This window comes from Nycticebus coucang, chromosome 7 (assembly GCF_027406575.1).
Source record: "Nycticebus coucang isolate mNycCou1 chromosome 7, mNycCou1.pri, whole genome shotgun sequence".
NCBI classification, from domain to species: domain Eukaryota; kingdom Metazoa; phylum Chordata; class Mammalia; order Primates; family Lorisidae; genus Nycticebus; species Nycticebus coucang.
Genome location: NC_069786.1, coordinates 121,362,308 through 121,374,478, shown reverse-complemented (window position 1 = coordinate 121,374,478; position 12,171 = coordinate 121,362,308).

The window sequence follows — 12,171 nt, the reverse complement described above, 5'->3', positions numbered from 1 at the left end:
AACATAGAAGATAGAAACCATACAGCTTCTAGAAAAAATAAAGGAAGCAAGGGAGAGGGCTGCATTTGAAAAAGAACAACACTCCCCTTCAGTGGCACTATGCTGAACTTTCTAGAGCATCTTAGAACAAAAGCAATCTGGTGAGTTTTCTGTGGATTGAATATAAGTCATGAAAGTGAAAAAAAGGGCCAGAGCCATTTGTCACCTGCCTAAGTAAACCATGGGAGAAGGATTCTGTATGGAGCATATCCCCCAAAACCTGAGCTTGAGCTAGAAGGAACTGCAGTTGGAGGGATCTGGTAACCAAATCCCAAAAGAATCTATGTATATGCCCATGGAAGGAAGAGTCAACAATAAGCCTGTGCCTCTCAGAGGTCCCCTTTGTCCTCACCACCTGAGGGAACCTTAACTCTAAATGAAGCCAGTTATCAGTTCTCTTTGTCCTAGGCTCAGGGAAAGAAAAAAAAGAAGAAGCACTAGAGAAAATTAACTGACCGAACAGATTATCATCCTCTGAACTGGTGACCAATGGGCCCTCATTATAATAAGACAATGTCATGCTGATTCTCTCCCACTTTATCATTACCTCACACTCTCCAAAAACACAACTTCGTCCTTTATTTCTGTCTTTCCTTAGCCTGTGAATTTCTCCATATGACCTTTTCTCTTAGTAGATGACCTTGCCTCAACTTCGCAGAGAAACAAGAAAGGCTGCAACAACAGCAGAAAGAACTTCAAAGAATCTGCACCTGCTGCCACCTCTACCTCCTCCTGTGTCAGGGAGAGGCCTGCTCACCTTTCCAGCCAACTTCTGCTCGCTATTTTAACTCTTATCATGACCACGGCCTTTGCTATCCACTCTCAATTCTCTTGGTCCCTGGCTCTCTACCCACTGTGTTCTACCATCATTCAAGTAGGCTCAGTGATGTCCCAACCTGCAAAAGCAAACTAAAAGAACAATACACCTGCACAAACTTGTTCTCCTGATTCCCACTTCCAGTTCACAGCCAAACTTCTCCACAGTGATGTCTACACACTCTTGTCACAGGCTTACTTCCCATTCACTTTACCCCTACGTACGGCCTGGCTTTCATAACCACCAAATCATGTATTGACTCTCTAATGAATTCAAAGTCAATGAACCCAATAAAAATTGACCTTCCATCAGCTTTTGAGAGGTTGACACTCCTTCCTTTATTCACTGAACAAAGATTTATGGAGGCTTTGCTGTATGCGTGGTAGCATGTTGGGTGCTGCCCCTCATGGAGCTTAAGTTCTTGAAGCCTTCTCTTCCCCGATGTGTCACCCCAATCTCCTGGTCCATATCCTAGATCTCTGCCCACCCCTCAATATCCCTTGCTGATTCATTCTATTCCATTCAACCTTCAAAGTTCAGGCTGCCCCCAGAGGGTGACAGCTGGGCCTCCTTCTTTTCACTCTTTACATTGTCTTTCAGCATCAATTTATGTGTCCAATTCAGACCTCCCCAGCAAGTCCTATGTCCTTATATTCAACTGCCCACTCTGCATCCTGTGGGCTGCCTTGTCAGCACATCCTGCTCCACGCTGTCTAAACTGATCCTGTCATTTTCCCGGAACCGTGCTCCTCCTACCGTGGTTCTCATTTCAGTAAATGACATCCCCACTCAGTCCTTGTGGTTATTTCATAAGGTCCAGGGCCACCAAGGGGATGCTGTCAACACTGTGCCCACCACAGCCGCCTCCACAAATCCAAGAGGTCACCGAGTCTTTTTTATTTAATTCCTGAGCATACACAAGTCCGTCCGCTTCTCTCCATCTCTCCACTCCCAGACTGATACAGACCACCATTGTTGTCACCTGATCCATTGTACAGTGACCAGAGCTCCTTGTAAAAGGCATTGTTTGATGATGTGTTTGATTAGCCCTCTCTCTTTGCCTCACAGTGGGGTGCAGGTGAAAGGTGACACAATGTCTCCAGCTATCCTTCAGGAAAAAGAGACATTTAGGATACAAACTTATGGTTCCTGTAACCAGATACTGTCTACACAAGGACTCTTAGCCATAACATATCCCCTGACAAAGATGTCTGTTGCATTTATCAATGACAATTATTGTCACTGTTCTAGATGTCACCTTGGCCTCTATTCCAGAGGCAAACATACACAGGAATCCTAGGAAGACCAATCAATCTTCACTCAAGGCCTTTAGTAATAAAGCTAAAGATAGTGATGCTGGGCAAAGCCATAATGCTATAATTTCCTTCTTATCCTCTTACTGCAGACCCCCCTCAGCCCTTTGTCCAATCAAAGAGCACAAGCACTCCCCACTCAGACCTTCAGAGAGCCGGCCGAGAAATGCCTTCAAACACTGTCTTCCCTCTCCATCTGTGTGTCTTCCTGACATCTCTCCTCCTGGTTTTCCTGGGTATACTGCCTTCCATCACAAGTCAGAAAGCCCATAACCTTCCATGGCTCTATCTTGGAAGCTTTCCAGGGTGCTGTCAGTCAAGACCATGGTCCTCTCTGCTTCTGGGAAGAAGGAAAGGTCAGCTTCAGATGCTCAGAGTTGGGGCTGAAGAACATCTGGATTGCATTGTTACAGGCTTTCATACTTTCTCCACAAATATATAAAAGAGACAAACAACAACAAAAAGAAAAGAAAAAACATTTATCCAATGAAGATTAACATCATTTCACAAACCCTTAATGATTCTTCCCTGTTTGTATTTCTCCTTTGGGCATAAATTTGAGCTTATTTAGCTACAAACGTTTTTTCCCCTTCTGATCCATGACAAAGCTTCTCCTTTTAAATGGACCAGGATACCACAGCCCACCCCCAGGCCCTCCATGGTTCTTCCAGGAGAACATGTCTCTCTCCTGCTGTCCTTGGTTAACTGTTTTATCTTATGTTCCACAAATCCTTCTATTCAGGCTTTGCCTTCTCCCTGGGTTATTCTTCTCCCCTTTCTTCAAGCCTGTCTAAAATCTCTTCACTGGGAAAATCCTTCCTATCACTCCAAGGTCCCCTAGTTGACCACCTTCACAGCACTCTCCCTATAGGGCATATTTTCATGGCACAAATGAAAACAATCAGGAAATTACCATTGAATGACTATTCAGCATTTGTCTCCCCGTTAGACTTCAGGCTCCATGAGGGCACAGCCTCCATCTTCTGCTGTATTCTTACGTCCACACATAATAATCTTAGTTCATTATGGAATGCCGATTAGGTTGCAGGCATTTTATATAAACCACAGTAATTAATTTATTCCTCACACATCTGTAAGGTGAGTATCTTACAGAGGCAGGAGAAAAAGTGAGGTAAAGAGAAAGCAACTTGTCCAGGATGGCACAGAGATTAGGGTGCAGCCAGGAGCCCAAGAAGCCTGGCCAAAAAGATAGATCAGTTTAACAACTTAAGATTTTTAATGCCAAGATAAAATTGATATTGGCAAGACCTGAGAGTTAAGAAGTCCAATTAAAGAGTCCCTAAGTGGATTGCTGAACTTGGATATTTCTTTTTTTCTAACTGATTTCTAGACAGATCACAGGATTTTGAAACCAGCCTTCTCTTAAGGCAGTGGTTCTCAACCTTCCTAATGCCTTGGCCCTTTAATACAGTTCCTGTGGGTTGCGATCCATAGGTTGAGAACCACTGTCTTAAGGTATGGACCCCCTCCAACCTCCATCTCTCTCTCACCAGATTTGAGGTCTGGTCTTTATTTGCTGTTTTGTTCCATTATTTTGGAAACATGCTAACTTAATAATGTGGAAAAATGAAAACTTACCACCGTATGAGATCTAGATGGGCTTTTCTCAGTAGTGATATGGGCAATATTTTAAACTTTAATTGTAGTCAACATTGTTTAATAGTTCAGAGGTCCTATAGAAAACTTCTGTGTGTGTGATTTACTAAGATAAGAATGTGCCTTGAATCAGCATCCTAGCTACCAAAGAGTTAGGGATTTCAGATTTGGCTCAGTTAGTGACCTCTAGGACACCCTGGGCCAGGCAACCTGACTTCTGACAGCCTCAGAGTGGGAAATGAGAACTCAGAGGCCTCAGACAGTTATTTTCACAATTAAAAAAAGAGATTTTTTTAATTCACTTTCACAGAAATCAGTGATACAAACCACGATTTTGGGCCAGATTGCCAAAGGGATTTGTTCTTTTCCATTTCATAAGTAGCTCCAGATTCCATGAACCTTTTAGGCTTAGCACTGCTTTTAGGTAACAAAGAATTGATCACAGAAGCTCAGTGATACCTCACCACTGTCTTTGTTTTCTACACTGAGTACAGTGTAGAAAGTCTGTGTCAAATTCACGCTCAGTGAATTTTGAATCTCAGAGGGAAAGTCAGGGCATGCCTTTGATATCAAGAGAATGTTGCTCAGAATCATTTGGTAAGAGGGCAGCGCTGATGTGTTTTGTGAAAATGACAACTTGGGGGAGGAGGTTAGCAAGACATGGGAACTAGTTTGAGGTAAAATGAGACATATTAAAGTCAGTAAATTTGGTGCTCTGAAGCAAGGTAATGCAATGTCCTCAGTGAGGACTGGAACAATGAATGAGGCAGATGACCAGCAGGTGATCGAGGGGAGATTTTTAGAAGCAGGACTTGTAGGGAGAGAGCGCCAGGGGATTCTTTTGGCATTAGAAAGGCAAATGTATTCTAAACTAAAACATCTACTTTGGAAAATCAAACTTTCAGCTGTACTCCACAGTCCCTAAAGATGTTTGAGGGCCAATGACAGAGTGGTGGGGGGAAGGGTCCTGGCTCCCTTAACATGGCCCCTCTTTTTACACTGTCATCCTCTGATTCAGTGTGTAAGAGACAAATCATTATGTTAGGATGGCAGATGAGTATAATCACAAAATAATCCATTTTACCCAAAAATTGTGAATGTCATTTCTGTTGTGTGGCCTTTAGGAAAGAATGAAATGTCTGTAAATCAGTGGTTCTCAACCTTCCTAATGCCTCCTAATGCTGCGACCCTTTAATACAGTTCCTCATGTTGTGGTGACCCCCAATCATAAAATTATTTTCGTTGCTACTTCATAGCTGTAATTTTTGGTACTGTTATGAATGGTAATGTAAATGCTTGATATGCAGGATGTATTTTCATTGTTACAAAGGGGTCACGACCCACAGGTTGAGAACCGCTGCTCGTGGAAGGACACGCTCAGATTCTTGGCTTTTCCTCATCATAACTGGGAGGGTTGGGTGCTGGTTTTGAATGCAGATGGCCTGAAGCCATCTAAAATTTACTGGATTAGAATCTCTAAGGGTACTGCCCAGGAATCTGCATTTTGATAATTCATGTTCCTCAGGTGATCTTTACACACACCTGCCTTTGAGACCTGCAGGTGAGCGCAGGTCCTTTGTTGATCAAATTAGCCATTTGGCTCATTTTCAATCAAGCCATGGCTCCCTCCCTTTCATTCATGATAAACATTCTCCTATCTTATTCGTCTTGTCTCCAAAGGTTTACATTTGCTGGTGATGGAGTGCAGCTCATATCCAAGTGACCTCTTCAACCCTTTCTCCTAAATAACCAAGGTTCTCAGTCCAAAGTTTGTACTGTGGTCTGAAGGTCTGTGTCCCCTCAAAGTCACACATGGAAACACAATCACCTAGGCCCTGGGAAACTCCCTCACCCCTTCTGCCACATGAGGGCACAATGAGAAGGCACCATCTATAGAGCAGCAAATGGGCCCTCACTAGATATGGAATCTGCTGGTGCCTCGATCTTGGACTGTAAGAAATGTATTTCTGTTATTTATAAGCACCCAGTTTATGGTGTTTTGTTGCAGTAGTTTGAACAATGGAACCCAGCATACTTGTTCATATGCCCCATGGACTGAAATGCAGTGTACACAGAACATTTTCCATTATTGATGTTGTTTGAATCTCATCAACTGTGAGTTTGAAATCATTAAAATCCCCCCAGACATTAATGCTCATTATAACACAGTGGTAGTTTTGATGTAATAAGATAATTCTGTTAACTTTAAAAATCATGAAATTTAAAAATTCTCCTTTAGTTTTTCCTCAGTCTAATTCGATATACTTAGGGATTAAAAATACATGACCTGAATAAAAGATAAGGCCAAAGTAAATTCTAAACCTTAGACAGGTGGTCATGAGATTCCAGGAAATCGATTTAATCAAAAAGCAACCATCTGGGAACTTATAACAGTTAACATAGATATAGATTTAAGCTTTAAATTTTTTTTTCTTTTCTTTCATTTCTAGCCCTTTCTGCCCTTTTTCCTTTGTGGAGAAAATTTTCTTTCCTTTCTCACAATTTTGTATGAGATGTGTTTCCTTTCTTTGAACAATCAAAGCAATCTCTAGCATTTTAAAGCAACCTCTCAGCTGGAAATTCCACTTGGTTTTTCAGCAAAGCATTTTTAATTAGCTCAACAAGACTACTTAGAGTAAAACCAGGCAGGCTGGAGTTTTTAATCCAGTTTTCTGGAACATGGCAGGCAATATTTGTCATAAGGGTGCCTTCCATTTTACCATGTGTCTGATGCACCACATCGATCATAACATCATGCAGATGCACTCTGGGAAATAACTGCTGAAATGGACCATGATACGGGGGAATAAAATTGTCACCAAATAGAGCCTGACCCTTCAGGGTCCATCTTGACATCTAAGGGAGCACTGACGATCAGATGACATCAGGGGAAATTCCACTCAGCACGCGTGGCCAAACTTAAAACGTCCCATCATCCCCAATGTCCTCTCCCTTTGGAGCAGTTGTCCTTCATGTCCTCTTTCCTCTCTCAAAGTTCCCCCACCCCCCTCTCAAATCTCAAGCCATGTCGCCTTTTCTTTCTTGCCCCTTCCTCTCATCATGCCAGGTGACTTTTTCCGCCTCTAAAATGACTCTCGGCCCATATAGGATGTTGCAACTCAGTACAATTCCCTAGTTTGTACATAGGCTCAGAGGCCATGCTCCCCCTAAAGAATGTGACTAGAATTTTCTTAGACGCAATGTATGGGAATGTATGGCTTACTATGAAAATAAGCCCTTGCTTATAAAAATCTGGCCTTTTGCATTAAGAGATAAGAAAATACCTCGTTACTATCCCTGGCAAAGGTCAAAGGAGGAGCCAGGGTAACGAACCATTGCAGTGCTATCTTCGTTTTTAGTACAAAGAGTTTCACTTCCCAGGAATCCTTGATTCCCAGCAAACAAGGACCAGGGGTCACCCTACAAGGTGCTCTTCGGGCATCTCTCTGAGGCAGGCTGGTGGAAGGAGACCCCAAAGATGAAATTAGTACCTCCCTTTAGTTGGAAAAGGCAAGTTCATTGCTGTCCCAGTAACTTCTTGTCCCCATTCTATTCGCCCCTCCCCGTTTCTTTCTTTTTTTTTTTTTTAAGACAGGGTCCCACCCTATGCCCCTGAGCAGAGTGCAGTGAGCGTGGTAGCTCACGGCAACCTCTGACTCGGGCTGCGGGCACCCGGCCGCTGGGATTACAGGTGCTCCTCATGGCGCCCGGCTGGGTTTTTCCATTTTTCTCATGAGTCGGGGTCTTACTGTCGCTCAGGCGAGTCTCGAACTTCTGAGCTCAAGCAATTCTCCCGCCTCAGCCTCCCACAGTGCTGGGATTACAGGCGTGAGCCACCGCGCCCGGCCCTCTGTTTCGTATCAATCCTTGTGATAGTGAAAAGGGGCTAAGCCAGGGACGCCTATTTTCCTTCTGCTAACTGAAGAACAAGGAGTTCATAAACCCGGAAAGGAGAGCTTGATTTCTCATAAAGAGCTGCAGCCTGCAGGGTGGCTTTTCTGACAGACTGGGAAGAGTAGCCTTGGGCAGAAGCCGGAGCAGGTACTTTGAGGGAGGGACATAAATGGGAACAGGAGGGCGGCGAATATATAATGCATACGTAATAAACTATGGAAGGGGTCATGAATATTTATAGCAGGAGAGACACGCATTCTCAGTGGAGCTATATGCCCCTTAATGGGGTCGTGTTCCCTTAGCACTCCAAGGGTGGAGTTTTCAGCCCTTCCCTGTCAAAAGGCGAGTCAGAGGACACCAAAACCCTCCAAACCTAAAGGTAATTAATAAGGGAGGGGATAGAACCAGGCGTGTCTGATTTGTCATTCCATCCTGGCCCAGAACTCTGTTTTAAGCTTCTCTGGGGTCCCCTTGGCCAAGGGGGGATCCATTCAGCCAGTTGGGGAGCTTAGGTTTTTATTTTTATTTCTCACTCTCAGACAGCATCTAAGGCAGTGGAAGCAGTAAGAAGGCTTGGTTTTGCTGTATTCAGAACTGCCAAGTTTTACACTTGTATTTTCCAACAACTTAGCCTTATTTTCACCTTTAAGTCATTAACAAGATTAAAACTGTTATTGAACCCAAAAGGGATCTGGCCTAGGTCCTGTTGCTCACGGCACAGAACCAACTGCTAAGACAATGAGGATTGCCAAGCAAGAAAGGAATTTTAATAGGAAAGACATCAGTTGGGAGAATAGGGGATCAGCCTCAAATCCCTCTTGATGGCTTTTTTAACAAGGGGCTACATACATTAGGGCAGGTTGTAGGGGGTGGTGAGCCTTGGCCTGGGGCTTTCTGCAGAGGGACCTTGGGAAGCTCAAGCTCTTTTCTCTTGCAGTAATCCACCATTTCTGAGAAAAAACTCAAATAGGTCAAATAGTTAAGGAAGATTATTAAAAAAAATCATATATTGGAGTCGAACAAATACAAGAGTCATTGAAATTTGTTCATAGAGTCGATTACAAAACCTTCCCTAGATGGCTACTTCCCTGCATGGATGAAACTAATAATTTCAGCCTTAAAGTAATTAGTTTTAGTCCTGAAGCAATTTAACTGTCTCTGTCCTTATGAGAAGATGCCAACACATAAGTCAATACTGTTCTTTCTTTTATTCCCCCATTGTTGTGATGACGCTATAATGATAGCTGTTTTTCATCTTAAAAATTAGTTTTCAGAGAAAGCCACCCATGCCATTCCCTTTCAAAATGCGAACCAGTAGTATTTGTGAGTAGTCAGAATAATTTCTATTTCATCTGGCCTGACTTTGTGGGCAGATGTGCTTAAGCTCGGCTCCTTCCACCCACCCTCCTCCCTGACCTCACTGATGGTCCTTGGTCAGCTGCCTCCAACTGAGACCATGTCTTGAGGGTTTTTCCCTCATTGCTTAATTGGTATTATTAGTTAGGCCTCCTATGGGCTGAAGTCACTTATTCTTTCCCTGGTCAGAAGGTTCTGGACTCAAGGGGGCCTATGCAAATAAAAGACACTCAAATCTTACCAAATTAAATCTTATTGCTATTGTAAATGCATTTGTTATTTTTAAAAGACAAAAAACATATGGAGCCAAATTAACACAGGACACCAATGTAATCACATCCTTAATTGTCTTTAAAAGAAAGTTTAACGAAGACATTGGGTTTCTTGTTACTTATTCTGTTAATACTTTGCTCTACTCTTGTGTAATCTATTTAATATGTGGTGTGAACTAAAAGAATCAAGATGTAATGGAACTAAAATACAGGGGTCATGAGATAATAGTTCTATATCTGATTCACTAGGAAAACTTTATCATAACCGTGGTCCAAAGACCACATGGCAAAAGATAAAGATTTCCCAGGATAGGAGCTCCAAATGCAGAATTAAAAATAGTCTCTGTCATCCTAAAAAGTAGAACAACATTATGAGAATGTTATGGAAGGTTAGCCATCAACCTAAACCTCCTGTTCTCCTTGGTGATCAGCCCAGCAACTTTGGGAAAACTGCCTTATAATATTGCTTCCTCCTCACTTACACGGACTTCACCTTCATGGCTCTTTCCGAGGCCAGGCCCAGGCTGTTTAGGGGACATCTGTCTCTCCCATGTCCTTCCTTTGCATCAACTGGGACATTTCAGGTCTGACTACAACCCAGTTGCTCTCTCCCAGTTGCATGTAGTGAGAATAAGATGGAGTCCGTTAGACTAGGGCTGACATGACACAGCTGGCCTGGTCAGTTTAGGTCCTATGTGACCTCATATCTTCCATCCTTGTTATTTTGTAAATTTAGTCTTTAACCTAAAAGTGTGTATCTTGAGTAGTTTAGGGTGATTGATTTAGGAGATTAACTTTTGAATCAGAAATGTTGTTTGGGGCCATGGGTTATACCAATTATTGTTTATTATGGGTCATGGGTTATGCTGATTATTTTTGATTAAGTTAAGGGTTAATTATTGTTGTTTAACATAATTATTAACATGGTTTTTGTTTTGAACTTTTATGTATAAAACTGTGGTTTTGGAAATGAAAGGACAGAACAGTCTTGAAGAGGCTGCCCTCACTATTCTCCAGAATTGCCGGCCTTCTGACAATTAAGCCTGTTGGACCTAATTTCCTTCTCTGCCTTTGGCTAATAGTGACAAGTAGCTGAACCTTCTTTGCCCAGTGGTAGAACTTCAAATGCAGAGAAGAGCTGAGGACCTGTGACATGCAGGGAACCTCAGGGTCTGCATCCAGCATGTATTACTTTTCTTTCATGAGTTCTACAAGGCTCCATCCTCTGTGACCACAGGCAGGCCCCTCCATGTAGTAGGGACATGGCAACTGTCCACCCCAGGGTTACATCCAATCAACATTGGAGAAGAGAGCTCAGCTCCAACAGAAAAACCTGGGAAAGAACTCTTGACCACTTCTGTCACAGACCCATCCCTGAGCACCTTGCTGAGGCCAGTGGGTTGGATGACACCATGGCAATCCTGTGGTCCTTCCCCAACCACCCTCTCTGTTCAGTAGGGCGGAGTCTGCTGCAAGAGGGTGCTGGCTGTGCACGTGATAACAGCTAATATTTGCCATGGTCATAGCATGTGCCAGGTACTGTTACATTTGGTTTTGGTATATTACCTCCTTAATCTTACAAGGCTAAGATCTTTGATTATTGTCAACATTATATGAGTAGAGAAGAGATGAAAACGAGAACAGTTAGCTTACTTGAGGTTCAAAATTGATGAATAGCAGAGGCAAGATTTGGACCCAGTCTGGATGACACCAGATCTACCTACCAACAACCCACCCCCTGGACCCACTGAATTCTCTTTCCCCTATTTTCCCTGTGTGATGACTGACAGATGGGAGCAAGATGAGGGTCAGGCAGTGCAGTGGGAGGAATTCTCTGAGACCCTTTCACCCTGGCTCAAGCCCAAAGCACTTCCTTCTGGTCTTTCTCAGCCTTTTAGCAGTTCCTATTGCTATTTCTACTCTCAACCAGAACCAAGAACTAGATTCAGATCTCCTGATTTTTGGAAAAGAGGCAGTGCCTAAAATTCTCCACTAAAGCAGGCAGCACTACCCCAACTTGGCAAAATGTCCACTAAATTCCAGAAAAAACAATTTGTACAAAAACAAGTAGAGAGAAAATAAAGAAGGATAAAGCAATAATGTACAGAAATCTATTTAAATGATGAGTCACTTGAGTTTTTTCAGATAACTGTGCCACCTTGGGGCCGAATGCCCACCCAAACATGCTGGTGCTTAATTGTAAATGGTTTTCTCTGCTTCTGTCTTGGTTCATCGCTAGGAGAAGTGTCAGGACCCCTCCAGTGCCATCCCCTCTGTGTGGCCGCCCTCAGACTTCCCCAAATGCAGATAAGCTGGACTGTTCCCTTCTCTGTGTCCTCAAGTCCTTTGTGCCTCTATGTCTTGTTCCCATTTGCTTTCCTACCGTGAACAGTAGCAATTTTCTTAAGAACAAGTGTGGCTTGTGAGTCTATATTTTTCCATCCTCCCTGAAAATGCCTGGTACAAAGTAGAAGTTCAATACATATTAATTCCCAATGCCACGGAGCTCTGCATTTCCCTGCCTGGGGGCCGATGAGCTTATTCTAACTGCTGAACATGCTGGACTCAGGAGGTGTCTTCTGCTGAACGCACTCCTGCTGTGTCCCTCCAGCGCCTCTTCACACCCGCTGCTGGTCAGAGCCATTCTGAACACCACCAGGAGGAACTCTCAGGCAAGTCACAGCTCTCTGTTCATTCTCAGGTGATGGACAAATTGTGTCTCTACTGGAGAACAGGGGTTAAGTCACTGGGACCAAATCACAGAGCTCCATGAAGAACGGCACCAGAGCTGCGTCTGGCCACTCGGGCTCCAAACCCCTTCTCCTTCCTGCTTCCAAAGACATTTGTTGGGAAAATCCTGTGT